Here is a 13,226-nt window from a genome sequence, read left to right as displayed (position 1 = left end):
AAAGGAATTTAATTAATAACTAATAACCTCCCAAAACAGAAAGGAGCAGGTCCACATGGGTTCACTGATGAATTCTACCAGACAAATAAGAAAGAAATTATACCGATTTGTTGAGATCTCTTTCAGAAAATAAGAGAGGGAATACTTCTTAATTCAGTCAATAGGCCAACATTACCCTAGTGCCTAGTATTCTAAACCTGAAAGTGAACAGACATTACGAAAAAAAAAAAACTATAGGTTTCTCTCATGAGCAACAATGTAAAAATCAATAAAATATCAGCAAATTGATTCTAAAAATGCATAAAATAATTATACATCATGACCAAGTGGTATTTATTCTTGAAAGTCACTTAATGCAATCTATCATATTAGTTGGCTAAAAAAAGAAAAATCACAGGATCATATCAGTAGATATGGAAAAGCATATGACAAAATCCAATGCACTTTCATGATAAATACTTTCTGTAAACTAAGAATAAAAAAGAACCTCCCAATGTCATAAAGAATATCTACAAAACACTATGCCTAGAATTATATTTAATGGTGAGAATCTTGAAGCTTTCCCATTAAAATCAGATACAAGGCAAGGATGTCCCTTGTTGTGTCTTTTCAAGTTCTAAATAGAAATTTTGACTAATACAAGAAGACAAGGGGGAAAAAAAAAGGTTATTCTGACTTTGAAGAAAGAAAAAAAAACAAAAACAAAAAACCCTGCCTGTGTTCACAAATGGCATGACTGTCTATACCAAAAACCAAAAGTATCAACAAAAAACTCATGAAACTAATAATTATGACTAGTTCGCAAGATACAAAATCAACATACAATAAACAATCACTTTCTCATATGCCAGAAATGAATAAATGGAATTTGAAATAAAAAACACAATACCATTTACCCCTCCCCCACAGAAATACTTACGTATAAATCTAACAACGTATGTATATGAAAAACTAAAAATATCTGTTGAAAGAAATAAGAACTAAATAAATGGATAACCCATGCTCATGGATAGGGAGACAATATTATCAAGATACCAGTTCTTCCCAAATCAAGGCAGAGTCAATAAAATTCTCAATCAAAATCCCTGAAAATTATTTCATAGATATCAACAGAATTAAAAACATACAGAGCAAGACAAAAAGACCCAGAATGGGAGAAGAAGAAAATATTGAAGGAAAAGAAGAAAGTTGAAGCACTGACAATTTTCAACTTCATGATGAAGCATGCAGTTATAGGTGCTTGGATTCAATCCCTAGCCCAGGAACTTCCATATGCCATGGCCATTAATAAATTAAATAACCAAATAAATAAATAGAATGGCCAAAACATACTGACAACTGCTAATGCTGGCTATAATGTAGAGACACAGGAACACTCATTGTGGGTGAGAATGAAAAATAAAAAATATAATCTTACTAAATTACTAAATATAATCTTACATAGTACTGACATTCGTGTTCTTTGGTATTTACCCAAAGGAGTAGAAAATTTATGTCCACATAAAACGGCATACATATGTTTACAGCAACCTAATTCCTTAATGCCAAAACTCAGAGGCCACCAAGATGTCCTTCAGCAGATGAATGGATACATAAGTTGTGTTACATTCAGACAATAAATTCTTATTCAGTGCAAAAAGAAATAAGATACCAAGTCATGAAAAGACTTGGATGAAACTTAAATGACTATTACTAAATGAAAGAAGCCACTCTGAAAAAGTAACACAATTTTAACTACAGACATTGTGGAGAAGTTAAAGTTACAGAGAGTAAAAAATCAATGGTTGCCTGTGAGGTGGGATGGGGGAAGTTGGAATGAACAGAAAGTGCAGGGAAGATTTTTAGGACAGTAAAACTACTGTATCTGTTACTATAATTATAGATATATATATTATATATTTGTCTGAATTCATACAATATACAACACTGCTAGTGATCCCTAAGGTAAACTTTTGAATTTGGATGACTTTTAAAAAGTAAATGATAAAACTATGATTTTAAACATATGTCCTCTGTCCTTATCATTTTAATAAATATGTAAAATAAAATATTCAATGAAAATATTATTACTGCATTCTGAATAAATTTTTGCTTTCTAGTCATATTAATATAGAACTGTATATAAAAATGCAATAAAACAAGATGGTATGTTTAATACAGTATCATTAAGAGATTAGAAGCCAGGATGTACAACAGGTTATATACCTGTAGTGGGCTGAACAGTAGTCTCAAAAAAAGGTATTTTCATGTTTTAATCTCCAGTGCTTGTGAATATCACCTTATATGTAAAACAGTATAGCTTAACTTATGGGGGAAAACATGAAAATAAAAAGATACTGAGACAAAGAGTGTGTGCTGGATTGTCCAGGTAGGCTCTTAATACAATGACAAATAAAAAGGAGTCAGAGGTGATTAGACAGATTTAAGGGGAGGAGGCAACGTGACCATGAAGGCAGAGACTAGAGTAATGTTATCTGAAAGTCAAGGACTATTGACAGTCACTAGAAGCTAGAAGAGACTCCAAAAGGAGTATGGATCTGCTGACTTCTTGATTTTGGACTGCTGGCCTCCACAACGCTGAGAAAAAAAAACTTGTTTTAATCCACTACATCTGTGATAATTTGTTACAGCAGCACAGGGAACTAATACAATATCCTATCAGATAAACTTCTTTTTCAAATAGAGTCACATGAAGAATATGTGTTCTACTTGTCTACATAGAAAATGGTTGTGTCTCTATTCTTTTCCTCTGTAAATCTTTTTGAATTCGAAATTGAGAAGAATAATTAGTGAATCTACCTGTTTCCTAGGCCAAGGTTGTTGTAACAAAGTACCACAAGCTAGATCGTTTAAAACAACAGAAAATCATTCTATTCCCTCAGAGTTATGGAGGCTAGAAGACCAAAACCAAGATATAAGCAGGACTGTGCTCTCTCTGATGTCTGTAGGGAAGCAATCCTTCCTTGCCTCTTCCTAGCTCCCGGCTCATCTTAGATACTTGGTCTTCTTTGGCTCATATGTGCTTTATGCCAAATTCTGCTTCAGTCTTCCCTCTGCATGTCTTGTCTCTGTGTTCAAATTAGTCTCCTTGAAAGGATACTGCTCTACTAGATTAGGCTCCATCCTAATAACCTCATCTCTACTTGATTATATGTATAAAAATCTTATTTCCAAATAAGAGGCAAAATTCAACCCATAAGTGTTTCCACCTTCTGCTACACCTTAAAATCAGAAAACTGTACCTTCCTTCCTTTCCCAACATTTTTTTTTTACAAAAATCATATCCATGTTTTATACATGGAAATGTCACCTGTACACTGAAGGAAAAGAGACATTAGTTTAAGACACATCAAATCAGTTTTTTGAGAATAATTTATTCACAAAAGGGATTTGAAGAGATCACTTAGTTACATATATTTACTTTACAAATGAGGATAACTATGTCCCAGAGAGGTTGTGTGACCTGCCTTGAAAGTGATTTCTTCGATAAACAACACACTCTGAATACTGCAATAACTAGACTATCTACAGACCCAGTGAGACTGAGTTATATACTCTAGCAGCAGCTGTATTGTAGTTATTGCTTACTTATCTAGAGATGTGTTGGGTTACTTAATCCCTTCAAATATGGCATCTAATTGTTAGCATTTAAAAGTGAGTTTAGGAGTTCCTGTCACGGTGCAGTGGAAAAGAATCTGGGTTGCGGGTTACATCCATGGCCTGGCTCAGTGGGTTAAGAATCCGGCATTGCCATGAGCTGTGGTGTAGGTCGCAGACACAGCTAGGATCTGGCATTGTTGTGGCTGTGGTTGTAGGCTGGCAGCTGTAGCTCCAATTGGACCTCTAGCTTGGAAACCTCCATATGCCACGGGTGAGGCCCTAAAAAGCAAAAAATAAAAAAATAAATAAAAGTGAGTTTAAAACATAAAAAGATTGAGAACTACTACTCTACATATTTCTACAATGATAAAGTAATCCTTATCTGTGCATTTACAAATTTTGCCTAGTAGCTCTAGAACTAGTTTATATTTTAGGTAATTTCAATTATTTTTGAAAGGTTCTATATTAAAATGAAATAATGATTATGAAAATACTCAGTATACGAGTTAAATTTTATCTTACATATCGATAATTAAAAATTTGCATAAAAATTAATTCAATATAATTTCTGTATCAAAAAAAGGAAAACAGTCTGTTATACACATATTTTAGTGTGAATCTTACATTTTTCTCTCTTAAAAAAGATGGGATGCTTGGCACTTTGCAGAGACTATAACTCAAGACAGGTATAGGGCCTTGAACACCATATTACTACACATTTTATAGTTCAGTAAGGAATGGTTTTAAAAAAATCACAAGCCAGGAGTTCCCGTCATGGCGCAGTGGTTAATGAATCCGACTAGGAACCATGAGGTTGCGGGTTCGGTCCCTGCCCTTGCTCAGTGGGTTAACGATCCGGCGTTGCTGTGAGCTGTGGTGTAGGTTGCAGACACGGCTCGGATCCCGCGTTGCTGTGGCTGTGGTGTCGGCCGGAGGCTACAGCTCCGATTCGACCCCTAGCCTGGGAACCTCCATATGCCGTGGGAGTGGCCCTAAAAATGGCAAAAAGACAAAAAAAAAAAAAAAAAAAAATCACAAGCCAGTTTTAGGTCTTTTGAATTAGAAAAATGCCTGAACATTTCTTAAAAATATATCAAACTATTGTGCTTTTTACCTAAAAATGGTTACTATTTTTCATGAATAGTAAATGCTGTATAGATCAGAGTTAAAATCAACTAGAAATATCACTTCTACTGTTTGTAAAACAAATCAAGTGCTAATAGAACCCCAAATTCTGAAAGTGGAAACTATAGATATTCAGCATAAATTTTAAAAACATATTAAGAGAAATGCAAAGGTATTACTTTAGGTGGACTTTGGCAAGCATAACAAATGCTTTGATAAATCTCAATTTTTATAGCAAATGGTGGCAGATAAATTCTGTTACCACTTCACTGATAGTCTTGGAGTTGGGGAAAAACTGCATGAAGCAGTTAAGCTATTTTTCCTTTAAACAATAAAAAAACAACTGCCCAGATTTGAAGAGGGAGTGAACGCCTTGAAAAAAGATAGTGTGCCACTTTGGAAGCAAGAGAAAGCTAGGAGGTCTTATTGTTATTATAATGAATTAACTTTAATGGGATTCAATTTATATTGAATGAAATGCATTAAATTAAGTCTATTTTTATCAATTTGAAACATATGCATATATGTGTTTAACTATCATAAAATCAGAATATGGAACATTTTTATCACTTATAAAAGGTTTCTGCCAATTTTTTCCAATCAACTCCTCCCATCCTAAAAAACCACTGACTTACTTGTCAATATAGATTAGTAATTTCTATGGTTTCCTATTAATATAACCAGATTTATCTATTTATGACTTTATTTGCTTCAGTGTAATGGTCTTCTTCAATGTAATGTTTCTGAGATTCATCCACATTATTTCATTTATCAATAATTCTTTTTTGGAAGGCAGCTATGGTCATCACTATGCAGCCAATCCATTATATGAATACATCACAATTTCTTTATCCATTCAATAAACATAAGTATTATTCAAGGTGGACCCCAGTAAGAGTAACACATGTTTTACTCATTTCTTTTGAGTAATACATAGGAATTCTGAGCCATGTGGCAAGTATTTATTTAACATTATAAAAATGTCAGTTTCCCAAAGTAGTTGTATCATTTTAAAACTTTTACTTCCACCATTGATGCATAAGAACTACATCTGCTCCATATTCTTAGAAGTAGTATCAATGTTTTTAATTTAGCTATTCTAGCGACTATAAAGTATCATTTGCATAAATACCTCCATGATAAATTTGAATACAATTTCATGTGCTTATCTGGCATTCTAATAACTTAACTGTATTGTTCATGTTTTCTTTCATTTTTAAAAAAATTTTATTGAATCATTTATAGATGATTTACAATGTTGTGACAATTACTGTTGTAGGACAAAGTGACTTAGTTATACATATACACACATCTATTCTATTTTCAGATTGTTTTCCCATGTAGATTATCTTTTCCTCTGGTGATGGACATTTAGGTTGTTTCCAAGTCTTGGCTGTTGTAAATAATGCTGCAGTGAATATTAGGCTGCATTTATGCTTTCGAACTATGGTTTTCTCTGGTTATATGCCTAGGCATGGGATTAATGGAACATACGGCAGTTTTATTTTTTTAAGGAATCTCCACACTTCTCTCCACAATTTTTGCTTGAATTGTTTTCTTATTAATGTAAGAGAGTTGTAACAGTTTTCTGATATATCAATCCTTAACATAAACATACAGAATATTTTCTTACAGTCTGTATCATGTGTTTTTATTTTCAAGTATGTTTTAAAGATCTAAATGCTAATTTTTCATTTTATCAGTTGTATCCTATTTATAATTTCTTCTTCTATTGTTCATGCTTTTGTGTCCTATTAAAACCATAACAAGGACCTACTCTGTAGCAGAGGAAATCTTAATACTCTGTAGTGACCTATATGGGAAAATAATCTGAAAAAGAATGGATATATGTGTATGTGTAACTGATTCACTATGCTGTACACCTGAAACTAACAAAACATTGTAAGTCAACTATACTCTAATAAAGGTTTAAAAAATAAATTTTAAAAAAGAAAAAGTTTGCTTATTTCAAAATTATGACTATTTTATCCTACTTTTCCCACATAATTATATTTTTATAAATATGTAAATTTTTTTATAAAATACATTTATAAATCTTATGACTGATTTCAAATTTTTTTATATATGTGTATATACATAAGCAAAGATACATACAATATACATTCACATGTATGCTTTAGTGTATATATATACACACACATATGTATGCAGTAACTCATGCATATCCACATGTTTACAATCATTTCTGTATTTATACATCTGAATATGAATGAATTAAGCAAAGTATGGCTTCATACTGATAACTGTGATAGTAACTCAGTAACAAAGTGTTCATTCTAGCCATCCTTTCTTGCCTGGGAAACCTGGCTTTTATCATCTATCAACCATACACTCATTTGCTCAACTAGAGCATACATGTAAAGCAATTTCAAAAATTTTTAACAAGTACATAAGAAATATATTAACAAATGCAACATGTGTGCCTTGTTTAATATTGATCTATATAAATAGTGAAATAAATATATATATGAGAAAATATAAACCCTGAGGGGATATTCCATGCTAATAAAGTGTTATTTTTTTTCTTTATTGTGATAATGATAATGTGGTTATATTTGTAAAATGAGTCCTCAACTTCTAGAGTTAGATAATTATTAGCTCATTATAGTATTCTCTTCCCCTTCATATGAATTTAATTTTCTATAATTAAAAATTAAAATTATATGTGACATTCATGTATAACATGTATCTATGCATATATACATACATAGATATGCATTTACAATATATAGATATACCTTATAAGTTTACATTTCAGGAGAAAGAAGGTATAGCAGATGGATGGTATTTCATTCACTAACTTTATTGGGAGGTCACCCCAAGGAAGTAAAAAGAAGACAGGTAACCATATATAATTTTCATGTTATTCAAATCTCTGGGAGAATCTAACAATATTTGCTCAGGGAAAGAAATCTAAAGAATAACCTTGGCTGTTTATACTTGGCTAAAAGTAAGGTGAACAACTGTCTGGGTTTGTCTAGGACTGTTTTGGTTTTTTCACTGGAATCCTAATATCACAGACTATCTCACTGAGATTCAAAAGCTACAATATGAAAAGACAGGTGCAGTGGGTTAAGTGAAAGATACAAAACAGATGAAGTAGACAAAAAATAACAGTTAAAAGAAACATTTTTTTTAGCATCAGATAGATAGATAGGACAGAGTTTATCCGCCTTGCATGGTGCTATTGCTATTTTGTGCCATAGGACTTGCTGTTGAGGTTCACAATTTTTGGCTCACAGTAATGCAACGCAGTTGGTTATATCACTCTGAGTGATGTAACCAACTGCACAACCTAAGTGTATTGTTAATACAAGTGTCCTTTGACGTTGCCTGTAATTATACATTATGCTATCAATACAGTACTTGTTTAAAATTTTTAATACGGTGACCATGTTTCATAAGAGTTCAGATAATGAAAATGAGAACCACTAAGCTACCAATGCCAGCATGATGCAGCTATCACCATAAATGAAGGTTAAATAAACCTGTTACATTTATGGAAGGTCATATACAACTAGGTTAAGGAAGTATAACCAAGGTAGAGCATACTGCAAAGTATACAGGAAGGAATATGGGACTGGCATTGTGGAAAAACAAATATAAAGGTACACACAGATACTGAGTCCTACAGATCTAGGATGATCCAGGCATGTACATCTAAATCAAGCAAAGGGTTTTGTCCTCAAAATAGACACGCATGCTCAATCACAAATAATGTCAGCTGAATTTATTTGGATGTGTATACAAACAAACAAATTATTCTGTTGTTTCCTTAATTGCTCCATGAATCTGAATAAAGTAACATGTCCTAATTTTAAGGTTAAATTCTTCTTCTAGGGAAGAAGAAAGGGAAATTTTTAATAAGAGATGGACTGGATCCTTCCAACATGTAGAAGATTATGTCAGACCTTATTATTTCTATGGTATATCAAGTGATGTGTCTAATCACAGCAAAAACAAAACCTGCCCCTGACTCTTGCATGTTTTGGTTGGAAAAATGTACTTTCATATCATCCATTCACATGAACATTTAATAAAACTGCAGAAAATGTAAATAAAAGATTGCTAGTATTGCATCTAAATACAAATCAGACTTTGTCAAACAATGTGCATATTCAGTAGAGAATGCAACTATAAATTTTTGGCAAATTTCATTCAACTATAGAGTTCTCAACAAAGAAAATGAGAAAGTCATACTCACTAAATATCCTCCAAATTTTATAGCCTATATTGCTAAAGGGAATGTGATTTGTGTACCCATGATATTGAGGATACCATAATAAATATTTCAGATTTTCTCAACACTTGCAGAATCACTTTTTTAACATTTAAAAATATCAAAATATAAACTTCTATATGTGTACTTAGAAGATGGCTATCATTGTGGCCAGCCATAAAGAAGATATTACAATGCTGGCCTGGTATGAAATCATATTTTTAAAGTGTAATGCAAGAATGACCTCTAATTTAGAAATCCTTGAGGATGAGAATATAGAAAAAGAATCTCAGTAAAACAGACATTTATATGCTATTTCTTTAAACAAGCTGATGATGATCTTTGAAGTGGCCATAAAGAGCCTAGAAAAGGACAAATAGATTGTACCTGAGTATCTAATTTTAGTGTACATCACAACAAAACCTATACACTAAAAATGACTCAATTTAGGATATAAGACTGTTTTAGAACATATATACACAAATATCACTAGAAAAAGGCAGCTAAATGGGACTTTTTCAACTTCTTTATTACAGTTATAACTTACTTCAAATCTAGCTTCATTTTCAAGAGTTCAAATTACCTCTCTGCTTCACAACAAATTTCACTAAGAAAGTTTATCTAATGAAAACATTCACTATCTTTGTAGTACGTGGAAAACTGAGCATTTAATCATGAATAGCCTGTAATGAAAAGACACAAAGAACATAATTAACAAAAAGCTGATCTACCAAAACAATCCTGTAGATAGATATAATGTAGACTGGCATTATTAGAGATGGAAAGTGATTTCTGCAACCCTAACTTGCTGGTGCTAGTAAATAAAATCCTAAGTATTGCATTCTAAAATGATTTTAGCTTGAAATCATCACACTGGACTGACACCATGAATCAATGTACTTGTGAGATTGGTAAGAGCTGAGCAACATGTCAAAATGAATTTTATGTTTGACTGAATTCAGGTTTACCATTAAATAAGTAAAAAAAAAAAAAGTCTTTTAAATACTTCAGGCAGTTTAGAAAAAAGGAAACAAAGAGCAAATATAGCCTACTCTATTATAGGACAGAAATGTCACTTTCATTTGTTATTAGATATGAGTAATATCTGTTTTATTAGCCATAGTCATATGGTAAGATTCTTTTTTTCATTTCATTTTAATAGAATGTATTTTTTTGAAGCAGCATTAGATTCATAGCAAAATTCAGGCTGTGCGTCCACATATGCACAGCCTCCCGCACTGACAACATCCCTGTTAGAGTGGTACATTTGTTACAACTGATGAATCTACACTGATGTAGTGGCTGTACCATTTAAAATCCCAACAGCAATGCAATAGAGTTCCAGTTGCTCCACATCTTTATCAGCATTTGGTGTTGTCAGTGTTCTAGATTTTGACATTCTATTAAGTGTGTAGTGGTATCTCTGTTTTAATTTGAATGTCCTCAATAATATGATGTGAAGCACCCTTACATATACCTATTAGCCATAGGCATATCATATTTTGGTTAGGTGTCTGTTAGTTTTTGGACCATTTTTTAATCACTTTTTTAAAAAAATTTTCTTATTGCCGGGTTTCTGGTGTCCCTTGTATATTTTGGAAAAGAGTCATTTTTCAGATGTGTACTTTGTAAATATTTTGTCCCACCACTGATCTTCTTATTGTCTCTATATTATGCTTTAAAAAAATCTTACATATTTTAAGAAAATACAGTAACAGAGCCTATATAATTTACAATCTAAGGAAGACTTTAAAAAGAATTTAAAGATATTTAAGTTTGAAAGGAATTGCTGTCAATCAACTTTGCTGACAAACTACCTCTTGTATCTATGACCCAGCACTTTGCCCTTCCCAGGTGTATACTGAAGAGAAATACATGCATTTCCCTGTGTGTACACATGCATATAACAGCAATTTTTATAAGAAATCAAAGGTGAAAACACTCGAAATGAAAATGAATAACTTAATTTGGTATTTATGTAATACTATTCAGTCCAGAAAACGGGTAAACTACATATGCAACAAGAATGAATCTTACCTACACAATGCATAATCATGGTGGTATGTAGAGATATGAACTCTTTTTCATGAAATCCTGTGTAAGCAAGTTGAGCAAACTTCCCTGTTAGCCAGCACTGCACATGCATGAGACAAAAATCAAACTTTAACTTTACCAAATCACCGAGATTCAGGGGTTATTTGTTCCTACAGGTTACTTAGGCTATAGGGACCAAGAGAAAGATAAATGCTATTTGAAGAGAGCTACTACTATGGTATAGTTTGGAGAGATCCTATTTGGGTAGTGCTGCAAGAAGAGGTTGACTGAAAAAGAAGTTTCATGTTACAATAGAAAAATAAAATTGTGTGTTTGGGGTAAGTATTAAGAAGAGTCAAAGAAACCACTAAAATATTATTTTAAAACAATGAAGGATGAAGAGGTGATAAATGAAAAAGGCAGCAATTAGGGAGAATTTTTAGGCTAGAAGACAATTTAGACCATAGCACCATTATTAGGCTCATTAAGGGATTAAAAGATTCAAAGAAGCACACAAAGAACAACTTCTCTAGGACAGACACTTGAAAGATGTCCAGATTTAGGGTGCCCTAACTCTTAAAAGACAAAAATCTTTATTACAAGAAAAGAGTAAATTAAAGCATCAATATATGTTTTACATCTCCATAAAAGTATGGTTATATTTTAATCTCTTGGTTATGAATTAAATTTTCAAATATATTAATTATTTATATATAAATATCAAAATCAGCAGTCTGTTCCATCTGTGCTGTAGTTAAAATAACTATAAAATTATAAAAAAAAATGACATACAAAGCATAACATTTTTATTTTCATTTTATTCTTAAATTTCTGCCACCCTATGACTGCATTTCCTTACTGTGAAATCACAAACATGTGATTTGTGTTAAAGATGTATTTACATTATTAATTTTAATCTCAAATGATAGAAAGTTCATACTGCTCATATTTAATTTTTTGATACCTATCAATAATCACCCTTTCAATACATAAAACTGGAAAATATTATAACCCAGTTATTTAGTATAAGTGACCACTAATTATGGAACAATATGGAAATGAAGAATGCCAAAGCACTTTTCATTATTCACTTTATAACAAACTAGGAAAGGTGGAGAACATACTTAAATATTAACATATGTATAAAGCCACTTAGGAAATAGAAAATGACAATGATTCATTTAAAATAGGAAGCAGAGTTAACTGAATAAAGCTGAGAAACTTTCTCAGAAAAGGACTTTGGTTAGATCCCGGCCAACTTTTTTTTTTTTTTAATTGTAATTTGTATATAAAACACATACACATTTTTTTCTGATATTCATATAAATATAGATATTCATATATATCAAGGAAACTTTAGAGGATACTTACATAAATCTCAATCCACCTACAATAGGAGAATCCAGTCTGTTTTTTCTCTCCAGTATCTCTTAAGAATTACACAGAGCATTTGCCACAATACTTTTTTTCCATAAAATATCGATACTTTCTGTGTTCCTCTTACTATGCTCCAAAAGTTAAGGTTATTGGTTTTTCACAAACAGCTGCAATTAGCTGAACTAATGCAATTAAAGAAAGAGGGTACACATACCATTGTGAGTACCACAAACAAAAGAGCTATTCCACAATAAGAAACCAAGTGAAGCCAAATACTTCAATGACATAGGTATAGAGAATCTGACATCATCATTTAGGTAATGCTGCTCAATTTGAGTTCTTTGACTGATTATTACAAAATGATATCTTTCTTCCATTATGTACAAATCATTTCCCAAATGGGAAGAATCTATTGAAAATGGAACTCATATTCTAAAATGGCCTTCTATGATAATCAAAGTAATTTCACCTGCTTAAATAGTTTGCATTGGAATGGGGAATGATAGTAAGTACCCTTGAAATTTTTCATTTAATACACAGAGAAGTTTGCTACAAAATCAAATATAAGTGTAACTACAAAAACAGTAATCTTAGACAAGTCTATTATCTTTCTCAATGTGTTATTTCATAGCAGCTTTGGCATTCTCAGTATGTTGCATTTGCTGAAGAGTAACTTAAGTCTCGAAAAAAAGTATTTTGCAAATTTAAATGCACTTCTTTAGGGACAGATCTAACCACCACAAAAATAGCTGCTGCATTTCATCCCAGACAGTTACAAATGAAAATGCAAGAAAAATTTTAAAAGGTAGTTAAAAGATGGAGAAAAAGACTAAAGGTAATAGTTGCTGCA

The sequence above is a fragment of the Sus scrofa genome, chromosome 2 (genome assembly GCF_000003025.6).
Source record: "Sus scrofa isolate TJ Tabasco breed Duroc chromosome 2, Sscrofa11.1, whole genome shotgun sequence".
NCBI classification, from domain to species: Eukaryota; Metazoa; Chordata; class Mammalia; order Artiodactyla; family Suidae; genus Sus; species Sus scrofa.
This window is presented reverse-complemented; position numbering follows the sequence as displayed.